Source organism: Balaenoptera musculus, chromosome 9 (genome assembly GCF_009873245.2).
Source record: "Balaenoptera musculus isolate JJ_BM4_2016_0621 chromosome 9, mBalMus1.pri.v3, whole genome shotgun sequence".
In the NCBI taxonomy this organism is placed as follows: domain Eukaryota; kingdom Metazoa; phylum Chordata; class Mammalia; order Artiodactyla; family Balaenopteridae; genus Balaenoptera; species Balaenoptera musculus.
The window spans coordinates 84025402-84043639 of NC_045793.1; the positions used below are offsets into that span (position 1 = coordinate 84025402).

Sequence of the window (18238 nt, forward strand, 5' to 3'; positions counted from 1 at the left end):
TAAAAAGTTCTCAGGTGTTCTGAGGCTGCTGACTCAGATTTCACAGAATTAAAGAAACAAAACTTTAAAACATTTATGTTTTCCTAGCTATGTCACAGTTCTGCTTCATGAGTGTATAGAATGGAGCATTTCTGAAATGTGCACACATAAGCTTACTAGCATCTGAGAACAGTTGGGAAAAGAATATAAGAGTTAATATGTCAATAATTCATGCATAGACAAAAGCAGCTAATATATAATTATAGTAGGAATATCAAACAACTTTGAAGTCAAACACATTCAAAAATTATAAATGAAAAGTAAATCATTATTCTAATCATGGAAGTCTTTATGTTCACAAATATTTAAAAATGCAGCTACCTTTGAGCCAGGAAAGGAAAAGCAGAGTATGCCTGTATGTATTTGATAACAATATTCAACACTAATTCATTTTTAGTTCATTAGCTCAGCTCACTGCAAATAACTCAGAAAAACAATCATAGGCAATTCTGTTAGTATATGCAGAAAAGGGTAAGGAACAGTGATCATTTAAGTGGAGTGAATGGAGTGGTTATTTAGAGTTGTAGACGGGCCAGAAGAGGCAGATGAAGAGAGAGCAGCCACAGTGTCTCTAATACATTGAACTTCAACCAGAAACACTGAACTGAGAGTTGTAACACACCTGCAACAAACTCCAGCTCCAAAGATAATTAATGTGTAGCTCAGATATTGATGATGGGACAGATTATTGCACATGTAAAAATCTAAACACAAATATCCAGCACCTTCACAAGAGTAAAATTTCAGGGGTAACTAGTTTGCCTATAGCTACATTTTTTTCCTGAAATGAAATCCTCTTTTTTTCTGAGAACTGAAAGCTGTGTACATTCTTCTCTTTCTTCATGTACTTGTCAGCAAGAGTAAACGTTAACCCATTTTAATATGCTATAGATTATCTAATTTGTGTTAACGCCTTTGCAGATGCTATAGATTTTCAAACTTTTGAACAGCTAGAGTTTTGTGGTGATTTACAAAATGGTGCTGTTTTTCTATGGAATAAAGCATACAAATTCATCCATGTGTGAAATTACACTTTCTGTAGGGCAAACTACAAGTCATACATTGAATGCATTCCCAAAAGTGCCTCATCCCATCTCAGTGCATGCACACACACACACACACACACACACTCACACGCACACACATCCAAATATATTTTTCATTAAAAAATCCATCATTGTTTAAAGAAAGTATCATATTTTCTACTGGGTATTTTTAATGTATTTCACTATTGTTTGTGTATGGATTTTCTTTCATCTTGTTCATAATTTATAGAGTTTAAAGAAAATATGGTGAGGAATGATAAAGATTAGAATATACATATATTTATTTAAATAATACTAAAGACACATAAGTCAAAATCTTTTTCCTGATGTATAAATACTATGAGATTCATTTCTGTATGAAGATTTAAAAATCTGAGTCATTGATTGGTTATATGGTTCTACCATGAGGTGGATATGCAATTTCTCACTCACTTCTTTTGAAGAGTTTCTACTTTACATCATTCAGCCCTACTTATTTTAAGAACTTAAAAAGTATCCTTTATATTCCTCCTAGATCAACATGTCCACAAATATCCTAATGCAAAGGGAGTAGACTTTCAAGTATCAGAAGAGGATGTCTAGGATCTCACATGTCCATATCTTAGGAGGATACTTTTTTTCCCCTCCCAATTAAATGAAAGGACATTACATCGGTGTATTTTGAGTATCTTCAGATTTTCCAAAGATCCTTCAGAAATGGTAGTATCTTGGTTTGGGGTTTTCAGTATTTACTGTGGCACCTAATATGAGGACACTGAATTATTCTTGATTTTAGTAGCCAAGCAAATCAGTTACAAATACTTTGTCCTATAAATTTCTGTTTGTAAAACATAAGACAGAATGTGGTCCATCTTCCCTTTCTATGGGGAGCCTTTTTAGGAGAACTCGTGCTCTTTGCCAAAAGTGAACCCCTGCTGAAGAAAGTAGGGTTATCCTTCACAGTCTAGAACTTAAATCCTGCTGCTAAAAAGGATGAAACCAAGTATCTTTTATTTCTTTTCCCCCAACTTGCTTTAAAAATTAGCTTAGTGGTCAAGATTGAATTAGTGGTGAAGAGTGAATTTAGAAAGAATGTTTCAGAAGAAAATGTTTCAGAAAGGAAGATAGATGCATAAAGAAATAAAAGTTCAAATAGACTACTTCAGACATAAAATTAGAGTGTTTTGTGACATAACAGGAACTAGGCAAAGCACAGGAATTTAAGAAAGGACATCTTTTAATGATTGAAACCAGTCTTTCTGCAGTTACTATGAAAGCAAGAAATATTACAACAAATAACTATGAATGCACATTCTACACTTTGTAGTCTTCCACACAATAATTTCTTTATTATCATTTATATCTCTTAATACTAGCACAGCATTCTGAAGTTGCCAAGCATAAGTTGTATGCAACTGAGTGAAAAGATCAAAATCTACTCAGTTTTCCAGAAGAGCTGCAGAACATGGAAAATGACAAAGTCCTTCTACATGTCCATTTGCAGAGCCATTGACAAAAATATAAGCCATATTCTTATAAAGAGCATGGTTGTAGTGCCTACTGATGCTGTACAAAGGATTCCATAGAGAAGGAAACTTAAGTAATGTATAATAAATGGTTCATAGGCCAAACATTTGGTTACCATTCTTAAATGTCTTTCAAAATAGTTGATGCTCATGAAATGCAATGTCCTGACAGTCCTGGGGTCTGTGTGTTGCAGGGACACTGATGAGGGTAATGGTATTTCCTCTTTGATGAGGAAGACAAGAGTTCAGGGTCCAGGATTTGTTTATATTGCCTACTCCTCTGCCAAATTTGCCACCAGGGAATGATTTAGTGAATCAATACCAAATAAAAATAATGGGATCATGAATAAGTGAAGTCTATAGCAACTTAAGTCAATTCGATTGTGTGTACCTGTTGAATTTTAAAAGGTACCTATTTTTGTTCAAAGTATGGACTTCAGTGGCATCCTAATAATCCTTTAGAAATGTGCTGATGCTCAGTGCAAAAGAAAGTGCCCCCAGTTCTTCAACTATAAGATAAGGTGTGTTTTGCAAAAATAAAGCATATAAATCTTCATTTTGTAGGTCGATATTAAGAATGGTCCTGACGTATTTGGTGCATGAATGTAAAGACTCATTTGCTTCCTGGAAAGTGGAAGAGAGGTAAGTACTTAGTACTTATCAGAAAGTTGTGAAAAAATAAAACAGGTAATACTCAAATTCTACATATATATAAGATATCATATTTTCTATAAGTTAGCCCAGTTTCTCAAGCTGCAGAGAAAAATTCTCTGATGAACTTCATGGATAAGGCAATTATTTTCCCATTCCAGGATACACGGTAGGCTGCTTCCCAGCTCTCAAGAGCTGCGCACGGCCAGCTAAGGAGGGGTAGCGCGTTCAATCTGCTCTGGATGAGCATCTCCACTCTTTTCTGTCCCTTCAGACCATCCTCCACTTAGCAGTGTATATACTGCTACTTTCCAAAGGACTACTGGCTTACTCTCTTTGTGATCCATTGAGCAAACTCACACCTTAGCTCCACCATCTTTGCTTTACTCCCTCTTGTACACCCATTTCCTTATTTTTTCAATTGTGTGTAAATCTGCCCAAAGGCATAATTATAACAATACTAAAACTGAGGCTTGTTTAAGGAAATCTATATCTGTGATTCTTCTTAATCTAGTAAATCAAGTAATCTACAGAGAACAGTGTTCTTCTCTATGTGTAAAGAAAAAAAGAGACAAATCAAATGTGTAAAGAGCAGTAACTTTTCCTTGTAACTGTCAAATGCTTAAGCCAAGTCAATATACCTGTTGACAAAGACACTCTAGAAAGTTTTCAATCTTTCACCTTAATTTAGCCACATAGAGACCCAAGATATTGGACACTCAGAGCTCATTAAGCACTGATGAAATAGATCATATAATTTTAGTAGAGAATAGTATCAGAAAAGTTTTACAACTACAATACTTCATTTTGAAAAACATATTTTCCCACTAGAACAAGGTTTTGTTGTAATTTGGCTTTTAAGTGGATAATCTTTTTTATCTGTTATATAAACAGTTGTATGAATTACTTTGTTTAATCATAACTTATCTGTTAATTGACTAATGACAGGTCTTAAAGGTGATGCAGTATTTCCTTCATTATAATGTGAATATATTAGATTAGCATTTTGAATATATTCTGTTCAAAGAATTGTAGGCAGAATTGTTCAGTCTTTTTTTTAGTGAATAAATATAGGCAGAAAACATCAGAACAAAAGATTGAGTTGCCTTCCTAGGCCCAAGCTCTCAGTCTCACATACACACTAATATTGTTCCAAATGTTCCACTTTATTTTTTTAATATTAGATTTGATTCACATTTTGAAAATGGACAGTTTTGCACTGTTAAAATTTAAAATTTTCTGGAATGTCTCAAATAGAATGGTTGCTGATGAATCCCTGGCTATTGGAAACATAAAATTTTATTAGGGATTAATTGTGATAATTCATGTAAAATAGCATACTTTTGGTGCATAATAGAAGCTCAGTAATTATCAGTGGCAGCTCCAGAACTTCTGTATAAGACAGCTTACAGTCAGCAATCTGATTGGAAGTAGGGTAAGAAGACTTGTTTTGAAGTTGTGATTTTCATACTAAGTATATTGCTTTTATTTTGACTGTATATATTTCTTGAGGTTCCAGGGAAGGGAGGGTGGGTGGAAACTATGGTTAAGTGGAAAATTACCCCCCTCAGGCCATACTTATGCCACGTATGATTATTAAAGAAAGGCTTCCATTTAGGGGAGATAAGGTCAGACAGTCATTCCTCTATGTACAAGGGGCCACAGGCAGTAATGTCTAAAACACAGAGGCCTGAACCGCCTCTACAATTTTGCTAAAACTCCTACTGTCCACATTTACCTGATTTTTTTCCTGTAAACTCTGAGTAATTCAGTTTTCCTGCATTGAACATTGTTTTTATTCTATTTTCTTGTACTGTTGTATTCAGTTTTAGTTCATGAATTGTAATCATTGATCAGGGCATCCACATTAAACGTATAGGGTGCACGCCGTGATTTTGGATGGCATGCTAAAATCCTGTTTCTGTATTAATATGTTATCTTCATTTTAAAATAGCATATTTATCCTATTTTATCTCTATCATATACTGAGTTTTTATTTCTCATTAATTTCTAGGTTATTTAATTTTGCTTTTTATTTTCTTTTCTCTTGTAAATTTCAGTCTCCCGAAATATCTACCATTTTCATTTTTACATAACCTTTCCTAGTCAGTGATGTATTAAATTAATTGTTTGTGATTTCTAAAAAGCTAGAAATAATCAAGAAATGAAAAGTTAGCACATATATAGCTTTTGTGCAACATTCTAACTTTTCAAGGGTGACAATTTCATATTTTAGCCCATTCCTCCCAGAATAAACATGTAATATAGTGATATGCTTGATATTAATAGGCCTTATTACTCATTCAGCCTTCATTTATGTTTTAACTTACATTAAGCATCTCAAAACTTCAAGAATGTATTAAAAACATTAGTGACTAGACATGTTCAGAAATATTTGCAGCCTAATTTATAACCTCTTTTTGATAAAATGAAAACAGGTAATATATAAACTAATGTTATTGAAGCTGTATATAATTTTTGTTATATACTTACTTATTTTACTTTGATCTGCGTGCACAGTATGAAATGATAAAAGCAGTAAACATCACACCAACACTCATTAAGATCATTTCTACCAGACCAAGAAGGTTTATTTTTCCAGTCACTTGATTTATGAACATTGCTCTCTTCTCATCACCCAATGGTGCCAGTCTGTAATCAAGTTAATAATTTTTAGCGTTATTTGGGTAGTTTAGTGGAGCAAAATACTCAAAACCCTCCACTTATGTATCAGTCTTTTTTCAAAACACTGCATAAATTTTAGTTGTCTTTATCTGTAAGACAAACCAATGGAAGTCCTTTTGCATGTCAAACAAGGTAATAAATGACAAGGTGGAATATTTAGAGAGAGAACTATAATCCTCTTCCCTTTAAACGTTATATAGCAGTTTTCAATACACTGGCTTCACTGATCAATACAATGGTCTTACAGAAATATTTTCCAGTTTTCCAAAGGATGTTTCCTAGTGACAGAGAGAAATGGCAAAGGTCAACAGTTTCCTTCCTCTAAAGGCTTATGAAATGCGTTTCCTAATTCTGTGGCTAATCAGTTCCATGATTCACACTAAAAATATCTTGTCAGGTAATAGATAAACTGCCTATACCTGCTCAGACCTGGTCTTTATAAACTTGGTTGGCTTTTATTAGCAGTTCAAAATTCACATTGAGTTATTTGGAGTTTCACGTTTGCCTGACTCTTTCCCATCACAGGCAGTATGACAAGAAATAGTGTTAAATAGATGCATTATGAAAATAATCTTAAATGATAGGAAGTACTTTGTTTTTCTAAAATAAAAGCACTGAAATCTAACATAATCCTGACATTTCTGTGTGGCTTGGTTCTCTCAAAATAATTAATTATATAATTAATAATATATAAACTTGTCCATATGGGTAATGGAAACTCATACAACTTCAAATACTATACACACTTATTCAATTTTCAAACATCAAAAGCTTTTCCTATATACAAAGAAGTTTACTGTTTTTGGTGACTAATAGATTAAAAAATACTAACCTCATTAAGCCAAAGAATAGGCATCATATAGTTCTGCTTCAGACCCCTTAATGCTCTGTTATATACATTGAAAATAATTATGAAAATTTATACTAATACATTACACATATATAACAGAAATGTTAGTAATTACTAGTGTAAATGAATGTTCAGAAATTAGCTGCTCTTGCAACTAATTTTTGTTCCCTGTAATGAATCATTTAAATTTTAATATGGCTGTTTCTCAGACATCTTTCACTCTTATAAATCTTTCTAATACAGATTTCTAATTAGATTAACTTTTTCTAAGCATATATTTTCCCTTTCAACAAATTATGCCTAGGAAACTAAAATATGATTCTAGAAACTATTGTCATGGAAATATTTGGACAGCTAGCAAAATGAGCAATGCCACCATATACTCATTCCAAAATGTGTGTAAATACCATTTCAATACAAAATATATATAATTCTAAATTACAAATGAAAGTTACAAGCATTTAATAATTATTTAATGATATTAAGCCAAAGAGAAGTTAAAATTTTATATTCTTTCCCCTTCCTTTCATAGATATATTCTTACAAGAAAATACTAAAAATCATAATGAAGCTTGTTCAAGAGACTCACTCAATTTTTCTTGCTGGCTTAACCAGTATATTGATCTGCAGCTGTTTTGCAAATCATAAAGTAAATCCAGATACCTAAAAAGAGAACAAACTAAAATAATTACCAACTTCCTTTAAAAAAAAAAAGTCTTTTATAAATCCAAAATTTATTTTTACTGTTATGTAGAACCTAAGGTGAAACTGTATTACTTGAAACTTATGAAATTTATTAAATAATTAATTGAACATATTAAATATCACATACATAACTCTCCATAATTAAATTTTATGTGTATATGCCTGTGCATATACAGATGTATACGCATATGCATATACATGCACACACACAATTCCTTTTCCCAGCCTCGTGTCTAAGCTTTAGTTAGATTTGTGATATTTGTCTGAGCTGGTTTTGGAGGATGAACAACAACAACAACAATACTGATACCTAGAACTCATATAGTCAATTTAAATCCTGAACTATGCATGTTCAACTATATATCAGCCAGAACCCGTGTATCATCAGTTTAATTATAATACTACTTCTATCATTATTTAAACTGAAACATGCCTGCTAAAATTCTGGCATGTCGTTTAAATTTTGAAAAGGAGAATATTAAAATAAATTAAAAGGTGAAACTGTTACACTATAGGAAATTTAATAGATTTTTCCTGACGCTAAGTATAATAGATCTTGAGTCAAATACACATATACCCATAAAATCTCTTTTAATCCTTTGTAATCTCAGTGTCACTTCATATAAGCAATGCTTGCAATTAAGTATAAAATGAGCATAAAATTCTAATTTATACCAAATTGTTTTAAGCCAATTAGAATCATTCCATCATTGCTTTCCCTGACCTGTGAACAATTAAAAAGGTCTATAAAATTCCACATGCTAAAAAACTAAAAGAGAATTACTGTGACATTTCATAAGCAACAATAGGAAGAGATCAATGTAATTTTCTTTGAGATAAAAGTAAGTAATTTATCAAGATTGTGATGTAATAAATATGATCAATAAATATGATTGAGAAAATGGAGATAATTTAGATAATTTAATTTTTCCTTCATTTTTAGAAAACAGTATTAAACCAATCAGATCAATAATGTAGTTGCTTACAGGTTCAGCATCTAAGTACGTACTATGTTCTTCTTCATTTGGATCTAGGCCTTCAAAAGGTTCTGTAATTTCAGGACTTGCATGTAGAAAATGAGGAAGTGAAATGTACACAGGTTTTCCTGAAAACAAGTTTTAACAGACAATTGGGATAAATCATTTTCTTCATTACACATACCTCTCAGAAAAGATTTCCTTGAAAATAAAGCTTTTTCAGTTAAAAAAGAAATGCAAATTTGGCTTTGAATACTAATTAGAGGGCCAGGGTAAGGGAAGATTATAACATCTAATCACTTTTGAACAAAAATAAAATATAAACTTCTCCTAGTAACCAGTCAATTGATGTCTGTTGTTCATCGCTTACGTGTTTATTTTAAATATGTAAAGCTTAGCTGTTGAACACAAAGTTACAACCATATACCTTCATGTTTCAGGCAGTAATATGTCTATGGACTGAGAATTTATTCAAGAGATTTTCCTCTCTTTAGTCACACTAACTCCAACATGAAGTAGGTGAGCAAAATAAGATAGACTCCAAATTTCGTGTTTGAGCCAATTCTTGTTTCAGAGACATCCTGAAATATACTTATTTTTATTTACCATTTTCTAGGGTAGAAAAAGTTAGAAAAATGTCAGCTGGATAAGTTGGGATGCTCAGAGTATTCTGGGAACTATTTTCATTTTACCCTAAATCTAAAAGGAGCACAGGGATTCTTCACAGGAAAGGAAACCATCAAAAATGAAAAGGCTACCTATGGGATGGGAGAAAATATTTGCAAAACACATATCCCATTAGTGATTAACATCCAAAATATACAAGGGATTCACACAACTCAAAAAAATAAATAATCCAATTAAGAAATGCGTGAAGGACCTAAAGTTATATTATCCAAAGTAGCACAGGGAAATATCAGTATGGTTTTACCTAACAGTAACTAAGTTTTGCAACACTGAAACAACTGGGAGCTTGAAAGCGGTACAAAAATCAGAACAAAAATACCCTGCCATCACCCTAACTTTCTGCCCTTATTGCTTTCTCACTTTAAATTTCTGGTGGAAAGGAATCCCGGGTGAAGTTTACATTTTAAAGAATAATGCAAATTATACCATGGATAGTGACACTGAGAACTTGTACTCACCTTCTTTGCATTTGCTAACATCTAGCACACCATATAAGGTACAGTTTTTGGAGGTAATTTTTTCTGTGCAGAAACAATGGTTGTCTGGATTTTGAAGTGGAGATGCAAAAGTTCTGGATGGAAAAATGAATCTATACACAGGGATTCCTATCAGATCAATTTTGGCTTCAAACACAGCATAGAATGACCTAAACACAGATAAGAAAGAGCTTCATTCTGGGAAACTGAACTTCATTCTGGAGATCCATTTTTTCCTATTTTTAAATTTATATTATTGCTTTAACTTACAAAAATTAGATATAATCTTGTTAGAATTCAGGCTTAAATCTTAGGGAAAAAAAATCTTGGGAAATTTTAAGGCATAGCAGAACTGAGCTATTCTTGTCTTTGTTTTCAAAAGCTCCTGAGATTATTTTTTGCTTATGAACTACCAGAGAGTATTTATATTGAAGACTTTTCTCATAGTTAGTTTCCTCTATGGACTAAATATTTATATGACTCCCTCAAATCCTTTATTTGTGCCCAGTTTAAATGAAATAAACATAAAGTTTCAATCTTCCAAAGCTTAATCCTGGAGAGAAAGGCTGCTCACTTGCTGGGGTGCGCGCATGTGGGTGTTTATTGTATGTCTCCTACGCTCCATCGTTTACTATGTGTCCACCATAACCCCTAAATTTGTTGTCTAAGCTGTGAGTCTGTTTCTGTTTTGTAAATAAGTTCATTTGTATCATTTTTTTTAGATTCTACATATAAGCAATATCACGTGGTATTTGTCTTTATCTGTCTGACTTACTTCACTTAGTATGATAATCTCCAAGTCCATCCATGTTGCTGCAAATGTCATTATTTCATACTTTCTAATGGCCGAGTAATATTCCATTGTATATATGTACCACATCTTCTTTATCCATTCATCTGTCCATGGACATTTAGGTTGCTTCCATGTCTTGGCTATTGTCAACAGCGCTGCAATGAACATTGGGGTTCATGTATCCTTTCGAACCACGTTTTTCTCCGGATATATGTCCAGGAGTGGGATTGCTGGATCATATGGTGGCTTTGTTTTTAGTTTCTTAAGGAACCTCCGTACTGTTCTCCATTGTGGCTGTACCAGTTTACATTCCAACAAAGAGTGTAGGAAGATTTCCTTTTCTCCACAACTTCCCCAGGCTTTATTTGTGGATATTTTGATGATGGCCATTCTTATCAGTGTGAGGTGATATCTCATTGTAGTTTTGATTTGCATTTCTCTAATAATTGGCGATGTTGAGCATCTTTTGATGTGTCTCTTGGCCATCTGTACGTCTTCTTTGGAGAAATGTCTATTTAGATCTTCTGCCCAATTTTTGATTGGGTTGTTTGTTTTTTTGAGCTGCATGAGCTGTTGAAGATTTTGGACATGAATCCCTTGTTGGTTGCATTGTTTGCAAATATCTTCTCCCATTCTGTTAGGTGTCTTTTCATTTTGTTTGTGGTTTACTTTGCTGTGCAAAAGCTTCTGGGTTCAGTTAGGATTTGTCTTGTTATTTCCATTACTGTAGGAGATGTCTCAGAAAAGATATTGCTGTAATTTACATTAGAGAATGTTCTGCCTATGTTTTCCTCTGAGAGTTTTATAGTATCCAGTCTTACATTTAGGTCTTTAATCCATTTTGAGTTTATTTTTTCTATGGTGTTAAAGGATGCTCTAATTTCATTTTTTTTTTAACATATAGCTGTCCAGTTTTCCCAGCACTATTTATTGAAGATACTGTCTTTTCTCCATTGTACAGTCTTGCTTCCTTTGTCGTAGATTAATTGACCACAGGTGTGTGGGTTTATTTCTGGGCTTTCTAGCCTGTTCCATTGATCAATATTTCTGTTTTTGTGCCAGTACCATACTGTTTTGATGACTGTAGCTTTGTAGTATAGCCTGAAGTCAAGGAGCCTGATCCTCCAGCTTCGTTTTTCTTTCTCAAGATTGCTTTGGCTACTCAGGGTCTTTTGTGTCTCCATACACATTTTGAAATTTTTGTTCTAGTTCTGTGAAAAATGCCATTGGTAATTTGATAGGGATTGCATTGAATCTGTAGATTGCCTTATGTAGTATAGTCATTTTGACAATATTTGTTCTTTGAATACAAGAACATGATATATCTTTCCATCTGTTTGTGTCATTTTCAGTTTCTTTCATCAGCATCTTATAGTTTCAGAGTATAGGTCTTTTGTCTCCTTCAGTGGGTTTATTCCTAGGTATTTTATTCTTTTTGATGCAGTGGTAAATGGCATTGTTTCCTTAATTTCTCTTTCTGATCTTTCCTTGTTAGTGTATAGAAATGCAAGAGATTTCTGTGTATTAATTTTGTATCTTGCAACTTTACCAGATTCATTGACGAGCTCTAGTAGTTTTCTGGTAGCATCTTTAGGATTTTTTATGTGTAGTGTCATGTCATCTACAAACAGTGACAGTTTTACTTCTTCTTTTCCAATTTGGGTTCCTTTTATTTCTTTTTCTTCTCTGATTGCCATGACTAGGACTTCCACAACTATGTTGAATAATAGTGGCAAGAGTGGACATCCTTGTCTTGTTCATGATCTTAGAGGAAATGCTTTCATCTTTTCACCATTGAGTATGATGTTAACTGTATTTTTGTCATATATAGCCTTTATTATGTTCAGATAGGTTACCTCTATAGCCACTTCCTGGAGAGGTTTTTATCATAAATGGTTGTTGAATTTTGTCAAAAGCTTTTTCTGTATCTGTTGAGATGATCATATGGCTTTTATTCTTCCATTTGTTAACATGGTATATCACACAGATTGATTTGCGGATATTGAAAAATCCTTGCATCCCTGGGATAACTCCCACTTTAGCATGCTGTGTTGTCCTTTTAATGTATTGTTGGATTTGGTTTGCTTGTATTTTGTTTAGGAATTTTGTGTCTATGCTCATCAGTGATATTGGCCTGTAATTTTCTTTTTTTGTGGTTTCTTTGTCTGGTTTTAGTATCAGGGTGATGGTATCCTCATAGAATGAGTTTGGGAGTATTCCTTCCTCTGCAACTTTCTGAATAGTTTGAGAAGGAGAGGTGTTAACTCTTCTCTAAATGTTTGATAGAATTCGACTGTGAAGTCATCTGATCCCGGACTTTTGTTTGTTGGGAGTTTTTAATCACAGTTTCAATTTCAGTACTTGTGATTGGTCTTTTCATATTTTCTATTTCTTTTTTGTTCAGTCTTGGGAGACTCTACCCTTCTAAGAATTTGTCCATTTCTTCCAGGTTGTCCAATTAGTGACATATATTTGCTTGTAGTTGTCTCTTATAATTCTTTGTATTTCTGTGGTGTTTGTTGTAACTTCTCTCCTTTTTCACTTCTAATTTTATTGATTTGAGCCCTCTCCCTTTTTTTTTTCTTTATGAGTCTGGCTAAAGGTTTATCAATTTTGTTTACTTTTTCAAAGAACCAACTTATAGTTTTATTGATCTTTTCTATCGTTTTCTTCATTTCTATTTCATTTATTTCTGCTCTGATTTTTATGACTTCTTTCCTTCTACTAACTTCAGGTTTTGTTTATTCTTCTTTCTCCAACTGCTTTAGGTGTAAGGTTAGGTTGTTTATTTGAGATTTTTCTTGTTTCCTGAGGTAAGATTGTATTGCTATAAACTTCCCTCTTAGAACTGCTTTTGCTGCATCCCATAGGTTTTGGATTGTCAGGTTTTCATTTTCATTTGTCTCTAGGTATTTTTTAATTTCCTCTTTGATTTCTTCAGTGATCCATTGGTTGTTTAGTAGCACGTTGTTTAGCCTCAAACTGTGTTTTTTTTACAGTTTTTTTAAAATTATAGTTGATTTCTAATCTCATAGCATTGTGGTTGGAAAAGATGCTTGATATGATATCAGTTTTCTTAAATTTACCGAGGCTCATTTTGTGGCCCAATGTGTGATCAATCCTGGAAAATGTTCCATGTGCACTTGGAACAGTATATTCTGCTGCTTTTGGATGGAATGCTCTCTAAATATCAATTAAGTCCATCTGGTCTAATTTGTGTTTTAAAGTCTGTGTTTCCTTTGGTCTTCTGTCTGGATGATCTGTCCATTGATGAACGTGGGGTATTAAAGTCCCCCACTATTATTGTGTTACTGTCGATTTCTCCTTTTATGGCTGTTAGTATTTGCCTTATATATTAGGGTGCTCCTATTTTGGGTGCATATATATTTACAATTGTTATATCTTCTTGGATTGATCCCTTGATCATTATGTAGTGTCCTTCCTTGTCTCTTGTAACAGTCTTTAACGTCTATTTTGTCTGATATGAGTATTGCTACTCCACCTTTCTTTTGATTTCCATTTGCATGGAATATCCTTTTCCATCCTCTCTTTTCAGTCTGTATGTGTCTCTAGATCTGAAATGGGTTTCTTGTAGACAGCACATATACAATTCTTGTTTTTGTATCCATTCAGCCAGTCTATGTCTTTTGGTTGGAGCATTTAATCCATTTACATTTAAGGTAATTATCGATCTGTATGTTCCTATTGCCATTTTTTAAATTGTTTTGGATTCATTTTTGTAGGTCTTTTTTCTTCCTTCCTCTATTGTTCTCTTCTCTTGTGATTTGATGTCTAACTTTAGTGTTGTGTTGGATTCCTTTTTCTTTTATATGTGTGTATCCATTGTAGATTTTTGGTTTGCGATTACTGTGAGGATTTGATATAGCAGTCTATATATAAACAAGGTTGTTTTAAGTTGCTAGTCTTTTAATTTCAAATGCATTTCCCATATCCTGCATTTGTGCTCTCCTCTTCTCACCATTGCTGGTTTTGATATCATATTTGTGTGCAGATGATTTCCTACCTTGACTTTATGTTTGCCTTTATTAGTGAGCTTTTTGATATTTATTTCTTGTTTCTAGTAGTGGCCTTTTCTATTCTGCTTAGAGAAGTTCCTTTAGCATTTGTTGCAAAGCTGGTCTGGTGATGCTGAATTCTCTTAGCTTTTGCTTGTCTGTAAAGCTTTTGATTTCTCTCTTGCATCTGAATGTGAGCCTTGTTGGGTGGAGTATTCTTGGTTGTAGGTTCTTCCCTTTTATCACTTTAAATATGTCATGCCACTCCTTTCTGGCCTGCAGAGAAATCAGCTGAGAAATCAGCTGAATCAGTTTCTGCTGAGAAATCAGCTGATAATCTTATGGGAGTTACCTTGTATGTTATGTGTTGTTTTCCCCTTGTTGCTTTTAATATTTTTTCTTTGTCTTTAATTTTTGTCAGTTTGATTACTATGTGTCTCAGCATGTTCCTCCTTGGGTTTATCCTGCCTGGGACTCTGTGCTTCCTGTACTTGGGTGACTGTTTCCTTTCCTATGTTAGGGACGTTTCAAGCTATTATCTCTTCCAGTAATTTTTTGGGTCCTTTCTCTCTCTCTTCTCCTTCTGAGACTACTATAGTGCGAATGTTGGTGTGTTTAATGTTGTCTCAGAGGTCTCTTAGACTGTCTTCATTTCTTTTCATTCTTTTTTCTTTATTCTGTTCTGCAGCAGTGATTTCCACCATTCTGTCTTCCAGCTCACTTATCCGTTCTCCTCCCTCAGTTACTCTGCTATTCATTCCTTCTAGTGTATTTTTTTTTAATTAATTTATTTATTCATTTATTTTTGGCTGTGTTGGGTCTTCATTTCTGTGCGAGGGCTTTCTCTAGTTGCGGCGAGCGGGGGCCACTCTTCATCGTCGTGCACGGGCCTCTCACTATCGTGGCCTCTCTTGTTGTGGAGCACAGGCTCCAGACGCACAGGCTCAGCAGTTGTGGCTCACGGGCCTAGTTGGTCCGAGGCATGTGGGATCCTCCGAGACCAGGGCTCGAACCCATGTCCCCTGCATTGGCAGGCAGATTCTCAACCACTGCGCCACCAGGGAAGCCCCCTTCTACTGTATTTTTCATTTCAGTTATTGTATTGTTCATCTCTGTTTGTTTGTTCTTTAGTTCTTCTAGTTCTTTGTTAAACATTTCTTGCATCTTCTTGATCTGTGCCTCAATTCTTTTTCCAAGATATTGGATCATGTTCACCGTCACTACTCTGAATTCTTTTTTGGGTAGATTGCCTATCTCCATTTCACTTAGTTGTTCTTCTGGGGTTTTATCTTGTCCCTTCATCTGGGACATACTTCTCTGCCATTTCATTTGTCTAATTTTCTGTGATTGCAATTTCCATTCTGCAGGATGCAGGATTGTAGTTCTTCTTGCTTCTGCTCTCTGCCCCTTGGTGGATAAGGCTGTCTAAGAGGCTTATGCAGGCTTCCTGGTGGAAAGGTCTTGTTCCTGCCCACTGGTGGATTGAGCTGGGTTTTGTCCCTCTGGTGGGCAGGGCCATGCTCATGAAGACGTTAAGCAGCCCGTCTGCTGATGGGTGTGGCTGTGTTCCCGTCTTCTTCATTGTTTTGCCTGAGGCATCCCAGCACTGGAGCTTACAGGCTGTTGGATCAGGTTAGGTCTTGGGGAGGAAATGGAGGCCTCCAGGAGGGCTCATGCCAATGAGTACTCACCAGAATTGTCACTGCCAGTGTCTTTGTTTCCACCATGAGCCACAGCTGCCCCCCACCTCAGCAGGAGGCCCTCCAATACTAACAGGTAGGTCTGGCCCAGAGTCATATGATGTCACTGCTTTTTTCTGTGGGTCCTGGTGTGCCTGGGACCTTGTGTGTGCCCTCCAAGAGTGGAGCTTCTGTTTCCTCCAGTGCTGTGGAATTCCTGCAATCAAACACCGTGGCCCTTCAAAGCCAGATTCTCTGGGGGCTCCTCCTCCCTTTGCCAGACCCCCAGGCTGGGAAGCCTGGTGTGGGGCTCAGGACTTTCAATCCTGAGGGAAAAGTTCTCTGGTATTATTATTTTCCAGTTTGTGGGTTGCCCACCTGGCAGGTATGGGATTCGGTTTTATAGCAGTTGTGCCCCTCCTACCGTCTTGTTGTGGCTTCTTCTTTGTCTGTGGATGTAGGATATCTTTTTTGGAAGTTTCTAGTGTTTTGTTTTGTTTTTTGGTTGTTGGTTGTTCAGCAGTTAGTTGTGATTTGGGTGTTTTTGAAAGAAGGGGTGAGCTCACGTCCTTCTATCCTGCAATCTTACCAGCCAATCAGTCCAGAAATTTGTATACATGTAATTTTTAAATCCTCCAGTAGCCACATTTAAAACTGATAAAAATATCAGTTATATTTTATTTAACCCAGTATATCCAAAATAATATCATTTTAACATATAATCAATATAAAAATTAACAAAATCTAAAGATCTTTATACTTATAACACATTTCAGTTTGTACTAGTCACATTTCAGGTGCTTAATAGTGACAGGTTACTAGCTGCTACCATATTCAGCAAGTCTGTATACTGTACATATTCAATGGTATTCAATTTTGTATTAAATTTTCCCACTCCTTAAAAATAAATGAAAGTTTAAAAAAAAAACAATGGCAAAATCACATGTTGTTAAAACTGTGATTGTGTTTTTCTACCCAATCACTACAGTGGCAATTTCCTTACCTTGAGCTTCCTTTACAAGTTCTTTTGGTAAATGTTGTTCTTACTTTTGATTGTGATTCATTCACCTAACCTTATGGCTGATTAATGTTTTTAAATCATTTATTGAAGTTCTCTCACTAAACAGAATTTCATGCAAATAGTTTGAAAATGTATACATCAAAATAAAAAGGGCTTTTGTTGAGTTTATTGAACCTCTACAATTGTTAAGATCCATGGCACACACTGGATATAAGAAGAAATAACTAGGTAATTCCTCCATTTACTCCACAAATGAATATCAGTAAAATGAGCCACCACTGAATGTGTTTGTTCAAAACAGTAAGACCCATCCTTTAGTTATGAATACCACACTCTTTTTCTTGTAACTGCACCAACCTTGGAATCTTCTTACATTTCACTTATACTCTTGTGTTAAGTGAAATATAACAGAATATCACAGTGAACTTGATCCTGACATTGAGATAATAGGATACTGAAGGTTAACTTAAACTCCCCAGATAGGTCCTTAAATGGGCATTGTCTACAGCTGCCTTCCCAACATCTTAGCCATTAAAGGAAAATCATACATTGAAAAGCCTTAAAAATCATCTGAAATATCATCAAAGATTATGTCATAATGATACCATAAATTACCATGGGTCATGACCCTAAGATAGTGGATACTAGCAGGACTCTTTTTTTTTTTTTAAATACATTCAAATGTAAATCAATATTTTCATTTTATGTCTCTTTAAGCTTATTGAAGAAGGTATAGGAAGTACTTCTAAATCATGATAAAAATGTTGGAATTCTTCCATTTCATCAGTCTCTTTTCCTAGTGCCATAACCAACAGTCTCTCACACAGATTCTGTCTGAGTCCCTGGCCTGTCCAAACTACCTCCACTCCTAGTTTGTTTTACTTCTATTTTCCTCTTAGATACTTTTAACTTCATGCCTGTTGCTCATGTATTTATATTATGGTAATTAATGAATCCTCCAATTCCTGTTTTAAAACTTCACTACTTCTTAGTTTTGGACAAAGTTTTTAAATACATTTTTTTAAACTCATAAAGAATACTATTTAAAAGAAGCACAGTATATTTCTCTCTGTATCAAAGGATTGAAGTTTATTCTTAGGAAGTTACT

The 18238-nt window shown here is 34.5% G+C and overlaps 1 pseudogene; it reads right to left on the reverse strand.

The window, feature by feature from the left end:
- Positions 1–5406: 5406 nt before the first annotated feature.
- Positions 5407–18238, reverse strand: part of LOC118901099 — a 39894-nt pseudogene continuing 27062 nt past the window's right edge.